At 35.0% G+C, this 12,312-nt stretch overlaps 1 protein-coding gene across 2 annotated transcripts in view; it reads left to right on the top strand.

Annotated features, from left to right (window-relative positions):
• Positions 1 to 6,880, top strand: part of ANGPT1 (angiopoietin 1) — a 431,361-nt gene extending 424,481 nt beyond the window's left edge. Inside the window, exons 13-14 of one of the 2 annotated variants that reach the window (XM_074387042.1) lie at positions 3,726 to 3,966; positions 5,985 to 6,880. The gene's annotated coding sequence lies outside the window, so the exon portion shown is untranslated. The remainder of the gene's footprint in view (positions 1 to 3,725; positions 3,967 to 5,984) is intronic. The other variant, XM_074387043.1, reaches the window with a different exon arrangement.
• The last annotated feature ends 5,432 nt before the right edge of the window (positions 6,881 to 12,312 follow it).

Raw genomic sequence — 12,312 nt, 5'->3', positions numbered from 1 at the left:
CATCCAGATAGGGAGTATACACATGAAGCTCTATAATTCTCTGTTTATTTATCACTCCTGTGTTATCATACTTATATACTTACTATGCTTATTAAACTTTGAACTTAAAATCTTTCTCAGGTTACTATCATTGGTTCCTATTATAAATAAACATCTGTAGAACTAAAAAAGCCTAAATTTGTATATGATTCTTAAATCCGAAAATTGTATCTTAAACAAAATTTTAGTAAATGAGCGAAAATAGACTTTTCAAAATAGCTGATAGATGACCTCATGAAAATCAAACCATAATTCTAACTTTATCTTAGAAATTCTAAAAATTTGGAAAAAATATATAGACACAATTATTTTTGTTTTATATATGTCTACTTTTTCTGTTTTAATTATAAATATTTAAGATATATAACATGATGTTTTCATATATACACACACAGTGAAATGATTACTACAATCAAGAAATTCATCCTATTTATCACTTTCCATAGGACCTTCTAGTTCTTATGGTGTACTTTAGATCTCTAGAGTTATTCCTCCTACATATCTGCAAGTTTGTACTCTTTTGTCAACATCTTCCAGTTTTCTCCTCCTCTCCCTCCCCTGGTAGTCTCCATTCTAACCCTCTGTTTCTATGTATTCTACTTTTTTATGGACTACACATATAAGTAAGATCATGCATTATTTTTTATTTCTGTTTCTGGCTTATTTCACTTAGCATAACCTCCTTCAGTTCACCCAGGCTGTTGTAAGTGACAGAATTTTCTTCTTTTAAAAGGATGAATAATCTTTAACTGTGTATGTATGCATGTGTCTATGTATCACATTGTGTGTGTGTGTGTGTGTGTGTGTGTGTGTGTGATATCTCACATTTTCTTTATTCATTTGTCAGTGGACACATGGGTTGTTTCCATGTCTCTGCTATTGTGAAAAATGTTGCAATGAACATGGAAGGGTAGATATCTCTGAGGTGCTTTGCATATGTATCCAGGGTCATATGGCAGTTCTCTTTTTAATTTGAGGAACAACATGAGGAACCTCCATATTGTTTTCCATAATGACTGTACCAATTTACATTCCCACCAGTAAGGTACAAGGGTTCTCTTGTCTTTTCACCCTCACCAGCATTTGTTATCTCTGGCTTATTTGATAATAGCCAACCTAACAGGAGTTAACTGATACCTCGTTGTGGTTTTGATATGCATTTCCCTGATGATTAGTGATGATGAGCACATTTTTATGTAACTGTTGGCCATTTTTGTGTTGCCTTTGGAAAAAATGTCTATTCAAGTCTTTTGCCCATTTTAAAATTACATTATTTTAGGGTTTTGCTATGGAGTTGAGTTCCTTACATACTCTGAACCACTTTTCAAATATAGTTTGCAAGTCTTTTCTCCCAATTCATAGGCTGCCTTTTCATTTTGTTGATTGCATGTTTTTCTGTACAAAAGCTTTTAGGTTTGATACAGTCCTAATCCTTCATTTGTGCTTTAGTTGCCTGAGCTTTTGGTGTCATATTAAAAAAAAAATCATTTCCAAGATCATATTTTCTGTGTCTTTTCTTCTAGGAGTTTTATAGTTTCAGGTCTTAAGTTTAGATATTTAATCTATTTTGAGTTGATTTTTGTGTGAGGTATAAAATAAAAGTCCAGCTTCATACTTTTACAGATAGATATACAGTTTTTCCAACATCATTGATTGAAGAGACTTTCACCATTGTGTCCTCTTGGCAGCCTTGTTGAAAATTAGTTGATCATATATGCTTGTAGTTATTCTGCATTCTCTCTTGTTCCATTGCTCTATGTGTCTGTGTCTATACTAGTATCATACTGTTTTGATTAGTGTACTTTTGTAAAATAATTTCAAATTAGGAAGTATAATGGCTCCAATTTTGTTTTTTCCTCAAGACTTTTTTGTTTTTTGCCTATTTCATGTCTTTTCTGGTTCTATACAAATTTTAGAACTGTTTCTCTATTTTGTGAGAAATGTCATTGCAATTTTGATAGGGATTGTGTCAAATCTGTATATTGTTTTGAGTAGTATAGGCATTTTAACAATTTTAAGTCTTCTAAAAACATGGACTATCTTTACATTATTTGTCTTTTTCTCAGTTCTTTTATCAATGTTACATAGTTTTTATTATACAGATCTCTCACTTTTTTGGGTAAATCTATTCCTAAGTATCTTATTCTTCTTGATACTATAAAAATGAGATTATTATCTTAAAGGACACAATTATTTGTAAAGTAACAAAAAAAATCTCTTATTTTTAATTCTAATAAATTGTCATTTTATAAAACAAAAATCTACAGCACCAGGAACTTATCAATAGACAAAGATCATGGACATAAAGAAGAGGAGGAAGAACTTTAGCATAGTAATCTACATAGAGGAGAGTCCAGGGCAGGTGCAAATAGGCTGTGAAAGGAAAACTGTAACCATACTTACAAGAATGGGAGCCTTTTGTTAACTATAGGTCTTCATCTGTGGTCTTGTTCATCTGTTTGTGAAATCACGTGATTATAGGCAAGTTCTTAACTACTTCTTTGCTTTTATTTTCTCACCTCGAAAATCGGGGCACAAAGTAACAATGTCCTGGAGAATTACATGTATCAGTTCTCATAAGTCACTTAACAATTCAGCCAACAATTGGCACATGATACATGTTTGCTAATATCATTGTAGAAAGGGGTTTTTGATAGTATGAGATGTTGTAAAAAGTCAAGAAAAATAAAGTATCACAAAATACCTTCAGATATTGTGAGGTTAAACAAGATGAAATTTCACATTCTAAAAGCAGAGTGATAGATTTTCTTTGAAGTTAGGAGAAAAGAATGTGTTGTTTCATGGGTTAAATGAACACATATACTCATTTTAGTGCTTGGCAAATGAATCAACAAATGCTATATATGATTATTAATGTTAGTAGTAATGGCAGATTAAATTTTATTTGGTTAAAGCTTAAAACAAATTACCAAGGATTTGGGCTTGAAAAAAATAGTAAAATTCTTTTTGGGAAAAAAAAAGGAATAACAGCCAAGCCTTTCTTCTAGGTGGATCTTCCTTTTGATGTAAATTAAGAGAAAATATTTATCATCCACTGAGAAGTTTGCAGAGAAATGTCCAGATTTAAAATATTTTATCAAAATAGAAAATTATTCAAATAAATTAGTGAGGAAGGGGATTGTTCACTGTGGAATACAACTATCAGAGAATGTGTAGAAAATGACAAAATGTTGTAATAGGGGAGAAGTAAAAAAACAGGAGTAGGGAAGAATAGAGTACTAATAAAGAATGGAAAGTAAGATGAAGGAAAGGTTTGGGAGAGAAAATAAGAGGCTTCTACAGAACTAAATCATCACAAATGTTCTAAATTTGGTGCAAATCATATTGGCTCTGAAACTGGCTGAGCTTTATGGGAACTACCTGGGTTGGTTGGCCTGAGGGAGATCGTGGAGGATCAGAAAGGGAGTAACCAACTGCATCAAATGCATGTGACCGGTTAATGAGGCAGCAACAATGGTATGTGCTCCGTGAACCCCATTTTCCTTTTCTCCTGACCACAGGGCTACATTTCATTTTCATTATGTTTAGCAGTTATGTGTGACAATGACACTGAATTAGGCCCAGTGGAATGTAGCAGCTATTAGGCATCATTTCTAGCACTAGCCCCTTTTAAAATAGTAAACCTTGCACCATTTTCTTCTCTTTTCTCTTCCCTCATCTGCCAGCTGTATGCCAAGAATCCAGGGGATGACTCTAGGGCTCTAGGGGATGATGGAGAAGGACTTGGTCATACAGTGGTGGTGTGGAGCAGCCCTCCTGCTCCAAGCTTCATCCAACAGTGGCATGAGCAAGAAATAAACTTTCATTGTGCCAAGACGTTCAGATTTCATGAATGCCAGTAAACGTACCCAGATGAGAATGCTCCGTTGATCTTTTGGCACAGTGTGCGTAACTGATAACCGTGAGGTAAGTTCCTAGTAGAATGACGGGAATGAAACCATGATGACAATACATTCGAGACAGAGTGTCACAAAAGAATGTAGAGACATAATTGAGGAGTGTTCCTGTAAAAGTAGAAAAAGTGTATGTATATATAAGTAGACAATGTAAATGCATAATGAGGTATATGGTTGGCAGAATAATGTTGCCTCAAAAAGTCCACATCCTAATATCTACAACCTGTGAGTATCTTAGGTTACGTGGCAAGGGTGAATTAAGGCTTTAGGTAGAATACAGGTGCTATTCAGCTGACCTTAAAACAAGGAGGTTCTTCAGGTGTTCCTAATATAAATTTACAAATTCTTAAATGGAGAAGGAGAAAGAGGAATCAGAATCAGAGAGATGGTATCATGAGAACAGCTGAACTGGCTACTGCTGGCTTTGGAGATTGAAGGGGTCAGCACCTGGGAACTATAAAAGGCAATGAAATATATTCTTCCTTAGAGCCTCTAGAAGGAACACAGCCCTGCTGACATCTCGCTCTTAGCCCAGTGAGGCCCCTTTTGGACTTCTGACCTCCAGAACTGTAAGATAATAAATTTGTGTTGTTTTAAACCACTATGTTTGTAGTAATTTGCAGCAGCAACAATAGAGATCAAATAAAAGAAGAAAGCTCATTGTTAAAAGGCAACAACAAAAACAGCAAGTCTAAGAATATGCTTTATAAAGAATATGTTCATATATGGGAAAATTACAAAATCTTACTGCATGTTATAAAAGAAAATCCACATAATTAGAGAAACATAATCTGCTTCCAAATAGGAAGGCCAAATATTAAATGTGTTCAATGTTCTCAAGCTAACATATAGATTTAATGCAGTAACCTTAGTATTCTTCAAGGCCTAATGTATTAGTTAAATGTTAAATCCAGCTTGACGCAGTATTTAAGTGATTTTGTTTTGAAAAAGTGAAGCTAGAAAGCACTGAAGATTTGGATGTTCTTTGCCTCTCTGTTTCTCTCACCAAATTAATTTCATTACTTTCCACCAGAGTTAAGTTTTTTTCACACTCCAGGGTGAGGGGATGGGAAGGTGGGGTATGCTTTCTCTGCAATACAAAATCAATAAGCTGATTGGCTCGGTCTACATCACAGAACTGCTCCTGAGTCTGTGTGGTGAAAAGAATGGATATCATAACTGGCCCAGTCTGAGACATATGCCAGCCAGTCTTGTAGACAGAGGAAATGGGTATTTTGCCATAATAAGGAGGGACACATAGAAACAGGGTAGGTGCTTAACATAATAACTTTATTCTAGGAATTTATTATAGAAAAACAGATGCAGGAAAATGTTTATGCAAATGGTTTTCATCATTGTAGTATTTATAAAAGTTAAGGAAACAATTTTTAAAATCCAACATAAGAGATAGTAAATTAAATTATGGCCTATCCACATGATGAAATACTTTGCAGTCATTAAAAATATTTTCCATGAGTTTTTAGAACTGATTGATAGAATTCAAAATCCATGGGAAAATACTCAAAATAATAAACTAGCAAAAACAAAATGCAAAAGAATGTATAATATGGCCTAATGTTACAAAAAGGCATATATTTATACGTTATCAAAATACTAACAATATATCTAAATAATATTAAACTTTTTCTTGAACCTTTTCTGTTTCCAAATAAATAACCTAAAGTGGCAGATACCATAAAGTGTAGAATTCCACATATAAGATTGTTTTTGTAAACTGCATAAATATTCAATTATTGTAGACACATCTCTTAACATGTATCCAGTGCTTTAGTCCAGCAGTTCTGAGGCTTGACTGTGTATTACAATCACCTGGAGGGCCTTTTAGGCTGTAGATTGCTGAGCCTCATCCTCAGAATCTGACTCATTAGGTTTGTGGTGGGAACTGACAAATTACAGCCCTAACAAGTTCCCATGTGATGATAAGGATGATGGTTGGAGGAGCACAGCTAGACAGCTACTGCTCAAATTCTGTCTGACTAAATAAAATGCCTTCAACACTCTTTTCAGATGCACCTCTGAGCCTTCATCTAGCTTCTCCTTCTCCAGGCACCAACCCCACTACCATGGTTTCTCATCTGCGGAAATCCTCCCTGTTCAAGAATCAGCTGAGGCATCATCTCTCCTAAGAGGTATTTCCCTAACTTTCTAATCTGAATCATGTGGCCTTCCCATCTGCTCTCAAAGTGTTTTGTGGTGACTTCTGTCAGCCTCTCAGGGAGTCTATAAGCCAGTATGCCCTCTACCATAGCTTTTAATAGATAAATGAAACTATTATCTTTATCGATCTATAATTATGTAAGGTGGTAGTTGTTTTTCAATCAAATTGTATAAACCAGTAAACAGATCCACAGAGATTAGTTACCTATTCAGGATCAAACAGACAGTGAGTGATTAGCAGGGTCAAATCTCAACTCCAGTTTTTCTGAATGCAAGTTTCATCTTTTCTATATTATTCCATGCTGTCCTCCAACCATATATGATGTATGCTATGCATATAAAACTTTTCTCCTACTACCTACTACTGCTATGAGATAAATTTGGTTTAAAATGGATCTGAAGGCTTCATCTTTGCATCCTTGAACAGCCACCAGTAGCAAGAAAGTAGAAGGCAAGGGGAATGATTCTTATTTAAAAACAAAACAAAAATATTTCTCTGTTTAGCCAAATTGGTTTTTTTGTAACAGGTTTTTTGAGATTTTTCACATATAATAATTCACCTATTTATATACTTCAAATAATTCACCTGTTTAAAGTATGTAGTTCAATATTTTTTTTAGTAATTCCATTGTATCACCATCACCACAATTCATTTTGAAACACATTCATCACCTTCAAAAGAAACCCATATCATTTAACTTTCATCCTCCAAGTCCTGCTTCCCCTGGCCTCAGAAAACCACTAATATCTCTCTCTGAATTTGCCTGCCATGGACATTTCATATAAATGGGGTCATGTGGCCTTTTGTGCCTGGCTTCTTTCAGTTAACAGAATGTTTAAGGTTCATAACATGCTGTAGCATGCACCAATATTTCATTTGGTTTTATTTCACTTAAGATATACTGTATTTTTGGCCGGGCATGGTGGCTCAAGCCTGTAATCCCAGCACTTTGGGAGGCCGAGGCGGGTGGATCACGAGGTCGAGAGATCGAGACCATCCTGGTCAACATGGTGAAACCCCGTCTCTACTAAAAATACAAAAAATTAGCTGGGCATGGTGGCACGTGCCTGTAATCCCAGCTACTCAGGAGGCTGAGGCAGGAGAATTGCCTGAACCCAGGAGGCGGAGGTTGCGGTGAGCCGAGATCGCGCCATTGCACTCCAGCCTGGGTAACAAGAGCGAAACTCTGTCTCAAAAAAAAAAAAAAAAGATATACTGTATTTTAACATTTGGTCATCAGGTGATAAACTTTTAGGTTGCTTCCACTTTTTGACTATTCTGAACAGTGCTGCTCTGAACATTTGTGTATACGGTTTGCATGGGAATATACCTTTGTGTCTCTTTGGATATATACCTAAGAGTGCAATTGCTAGATCATACAGTAATCCTATGTCTAACCTTTTGAGAAACTGCCAGACTGCCAAAGTGGCTGTACCATTTTCAATTTTTTAAATAGTGAACTTAATTGATAAATTGTATTTGTTCTGTGAAAAACAACATTTAAACAAAAATAGGTACTTTTCATTCAATTATTCATTGTCAGATCAATACAACTGACAGTCTCCCGGGTCTCTCTGAGAAAGGATCTCTGAAGGATCCCCACCCTCTTCACTTGTCTATGCCATTTTGTCTGGTCCATCTGTTACCTGTAGCTAATTTATCATTTCACTCATTGCCTACCTCCTAGTCTGGTCATTTCTAGAATCCTGGAATAAGGCCTAATTGATTGAACAGGTAACCTGTGGTTTCAGGTAAGGAAATGAAAAAAGAAGTTGGTAAAAACATGTGAATTTACTCAACCAGCAGGCAAGATTTGGCCCTGATTGTTTCACTACTAATTATTTTTAACCTCTTGATATATTTCTGCTGAACTCATGGAAAGTATCATGCCATTGAAATATTAATCAAGATATCTGTTTCCCATTTCAAAAATATTTATCAGTAATCTCATATAGGCTGTTCTTTTATTCATGTTTAAATTAGGCTTTTTCATAATCAGAGGTAGGTCTTTTAAAAAAATTAAATTTACAAAATTCTTCAAATTAGAAAAAAAAAAAAAAAAGAGGGTTGTAAAGGAGGGCAGCCTGTAAGCCTACTGCATTAAATTTATAGTAATTCTGAAAATGAATAAGCCATTGAAATTGTGATATTTTAATTAATGAGGAGTTGGTAATACTCTGTGGGATTTTAATATTTCTCCAACAAAGTAAACATCCTGTGTTTCAGAGCACAGGCTTTGTTTGGAGTCCGTAGCCTCCAAGCTGAGTGACCTTAAGCATGTAATTAAATCTCTCTAGTTTCACATTGGTAAAATTGGACTATCAAAACGATTACCATCCTCTTACAGGTTCTTTGCAAAAATTAAGTCTGTTAGGTAGCCAAACTCATTGCCTAGTCCTTAGAAGATAGCAAGTACTCGTAGATGGTAATTATTATTTTTATATTACTGCTACGAAAAAGATGAAAATCTTGTCTGAAAGAAATGTGGTACAACTCATTTAGAAAAGTTGTACCATTTAACTACTAAACTGTTAAACCGTATCAAATAATATAAATAATGTCTGTAATAAAAAACATCAAAGGATGTTTTGCCTTTAACATACTTCTCAAAAACTGTAACAGTTTTTAGAGTTGGTTTTGGTACAGTCCCCCTTCAACAAACTCGCCTGCTTTCAAGCACTAGTTGAGTCTTCTTCCGGGCTATTGTTGCTTTTTTTTTTTTTTTTTTTTTACAGCTGGGTTCCTTGCCATTTTTCCTTTTCTTCTTTACCATATCAATCTTCAGATAGTTTCTTCCAAATGGTCCCTTCTCTTTAAGCTAGCTGTGTCTTCATTATCATCTCTTGAAGTTGGTTCACATCTTTCTTGCTTATCACTCCTATATTTATCTTTTGTTAGTTCTACCTCCTCTTTCCTCTTTTTATTTTGAAAATTAAACCTTTAGAAAGATTGCTAAAATAGTCTGATAAAAACTCAAACACCTTCACCGAGCTTCATCAATTGTTAATCTGCCACATTGCCTAATTCTTACAGTGTGTATTTTTTCAGGATCATTTGAGAATTCAATGTAAACATCTTGATATTTTACCCAAAATACTTCAGCATGTATCTCCTAAGAACAAATACTATACTTGGGAAATTTCACATTGTATAATTTGATTACCTAATACATAATAAACTCCATATTTAAGCTCCTCCACAAGTGAGCCATTGAAGTTGTCTATTAAATGTCTTTTATTCTCAATCTAAGTTAAAGGAGTCACTATCCATCCATTGACAGCAAGTTTACAAACCTTGCAAAACATTTCTTTAAGGTTTTTTCTTTTTGTCCAGGATCCCCATGTTTGTAACATTTTGATTCCCAAATTTAGTAGTTAATAATAAATTTTGAACTGTCCACACAAGGTTTTGGGTACAAATTAGCAGAAGTTTTATTTTGGGTAAATATCTATTATAACTTTTATAGGCTTTTTGAAATGTTGACAACAGTATTTAGACTCCTTCCCACATCTCTGGAAGGGATCATGAACCCCAAATTGAGAACCATTATCTTACTAAATAAATGTGAAACTAACCTGCTATGTAAATCCCTTACACTGTATCCCTTCCTGCCTCTGGCCTCTGCCACACCATCTCAAAGATACTTTGGAACTCACTATGTCAATAGTTACTTAGGAACTATTGAAATGTGGGGAAAGAGACCTTAGTGTAGATAGTGTAGAATTGGGCTCAATTCTGAATACAGCAAGGACAAATAAGAATTTACAGCCAAGAAGCAGGTTTTTATGTTGTTTGCTTGAGGGGTGTGGAATTACTAAGAGGAGACATTAAGGGTAGGGGACATTCTTCCTAAACTGACCTAACAGGATTCTTGCTGAAGGAAGGTCAGGGTGATCAGCTATTGTCTCAGGAATAGTGGGGAAATGAGGAATTTGATCAGATATCAAGGACCAGGGATTCTCCCTAAACTGATCAGGCAGAAGTCTTTCTAAAACTAGGATATACAGTCCTGAGTTCAAGGGCCAAGGAAAATCCTATTAAGAAAAGGTCTATTAAGTCTATTAATAGACCTAGATCAAGTCTATTACTCCTATTGGAGGAGTCTGGCTACAGTTTGGTCAAGGAGAGAGTCTATTATTACCTGCTATACTCCTGCCATTTTTGCTGTCCCTCCAAATATTTCACATTTACATCCTTTCTTTATCCTGTTCCTAAAGCTTGGAATCTTCTTGTCTCCTTTTTTATCTGTCAAGACATAGGTCAAATGTCATATTCTCTGTAAGGACACCTCTTCTCCACAGTAACATTCCTAGTCTTATTTGAATGACTTCTCAATAATTTGATGATATCTGTATCATAGCATTCATTCATTCATTCATTCATTTGAGATGGAGTCTTGCCCTGTTGCCCAGGCTGGAATGCAGCAGCGTGATCTTGGCTTATTGCAACTTCCATCTCCCTGGTTCAAGGAATTCTCTGCCTCAGCATCCTGAGTAACTGGGATTACCCGGCCTGAGCCACCACACACAGCTAATTTTTGTATTTTTTTTTTTTTTTTTTTTTTTAGTAGAGTCAGGGTTTTGTCATGTTGGCCAGGCTGGTCTCAAACTCCTGACCTCAAGTTATCTGCCCGCCTTGGTCTCCAAAAGTGCTGGGATTATAGGCATGAGTCACAGCTCCTGGCCTATCATAGTTTCTATCACATTCTGTTAGAATTACCGTTTTGTCTCCCTTAAGAGATAGTAAGCTACTAAAGTACAGAACCCCTCATTATTTTCTTCTGTGGCCTTGCACTTGGAGATGCTTAATAAATATATGATTGATAAATTAAGTAACTAACTTTTGGGCAGTTAGTGAAGGTACAGGGCAATTAGAGTACCTTGGTGATAAAATAGTCTATTGATTCTCAAGCATTTGGGGGTTTAGAACTCCTTGAAACATCACATACAAGTTCAGAACCCACTCCCCACAAGGATGTCTATGTGAATAGCCATATAATATTTCTTACATTGTTATGTCAGTGGACTTGGTCTCAGCTAATAACTTCTGATGTCTTCAGAGAGAAGGATGTTCTGTTCTTCTGATTATAGGGTGGGTCTTATGACCTATTTTAGGGGAAGGACAGAAAATTCTAAGTTTTATGGACCACTTAAGGGAAGAAGGATGAAAGATGGTCAGAGACCTTCCTGCTTCTGCAATTTTCTCAACTTCCTTTAACTTAAAATACTTAGTATACCAAAGTGCTGTACTGAGGTAGTCTGTTCTGAATCCATCAGGAGAAAGGATAAAGAACTATGAAGTGAAGGGACACATTTAGACTAATATTTGTTGTCTTCATCCAACTAAAGTTAATGTAATTATTTCTTGAAATAACACCAATGTGAAAGATGTACTACATACAGTGAAAAGAACTAGAGGATAAGGAAAGGGTTGGTAGGACGGAGAGGCCATATCTCCACCAATATTGTTTTTATTGTTTTCTATTGCTATATTTAAAGAGAAAATAAGCAGTAGGATAGGATATTATTTTTCTTTTAACTGTGGTTAATGGTCAAAAATACAAAGATAAAATGTGTCTGAATAATGCCTTTGTAATTAGTGACTGAGTATGTCATTGCAACAAAGGAAGGTAATATCCTGGGTTGGTTGAACTTCAATTGTGATGAGTTATGTAAATGAAAATACCTGAAGAATTAACTGAATCAAATTATTTTTGGAAAAATGGATGAGAGAACACACTTGACTGTAGCAATGTAGGAGTATACTGGCAAAATTTCTTCCAGTGTTTTGGAGTTGCTTTCATTAAATTATGGACATTTCTATTTGAAACTGATTTAATTATTGAGTTCTTTTAGAAATCTATTATAATGGGATTTTAGAAACTTATAATGGAATCAAGTTGCTATTTGTACGGCACTGACAAAATCATTTTAAACAAAATTGTTGCCCACAGATAGTTCAAATATGTGGAGATGGCATCAAGGAAACTATCTTTGAGCTAGATATTAATAAACAATTTTATGACTGCCTCTATTTACATTGTAAAACTGCCTCTTCAAATAACTTCTCTAAAGTGACTTTTTCTTTACATGTTAACTGTCGTAAAGTTTAAATATCTTTAAAGAAAATCTGTTTTCTATTAAATAACATTTTGGTAAACTTCCCACTATTTTATCT

The sequence above is a fragment of the Saimiri boliviensis genome, chromosome 15, assembly GCF_048565385.1.
Source record: "Saimiri boliviensis isolate mSaiBol1 chromosome 15, mSaiBol1.pri, whole genome shotgun sequence".
NCBI classification, from domain to species: Eukaryota; Metazoa; Chordata; class Mammalia; order Primates; family Cebidae; genus Saimiri; species Saimiri boliviensis.
This window is presented reverse-complemented; position numbering and strand designations above follow the sequence as displayed.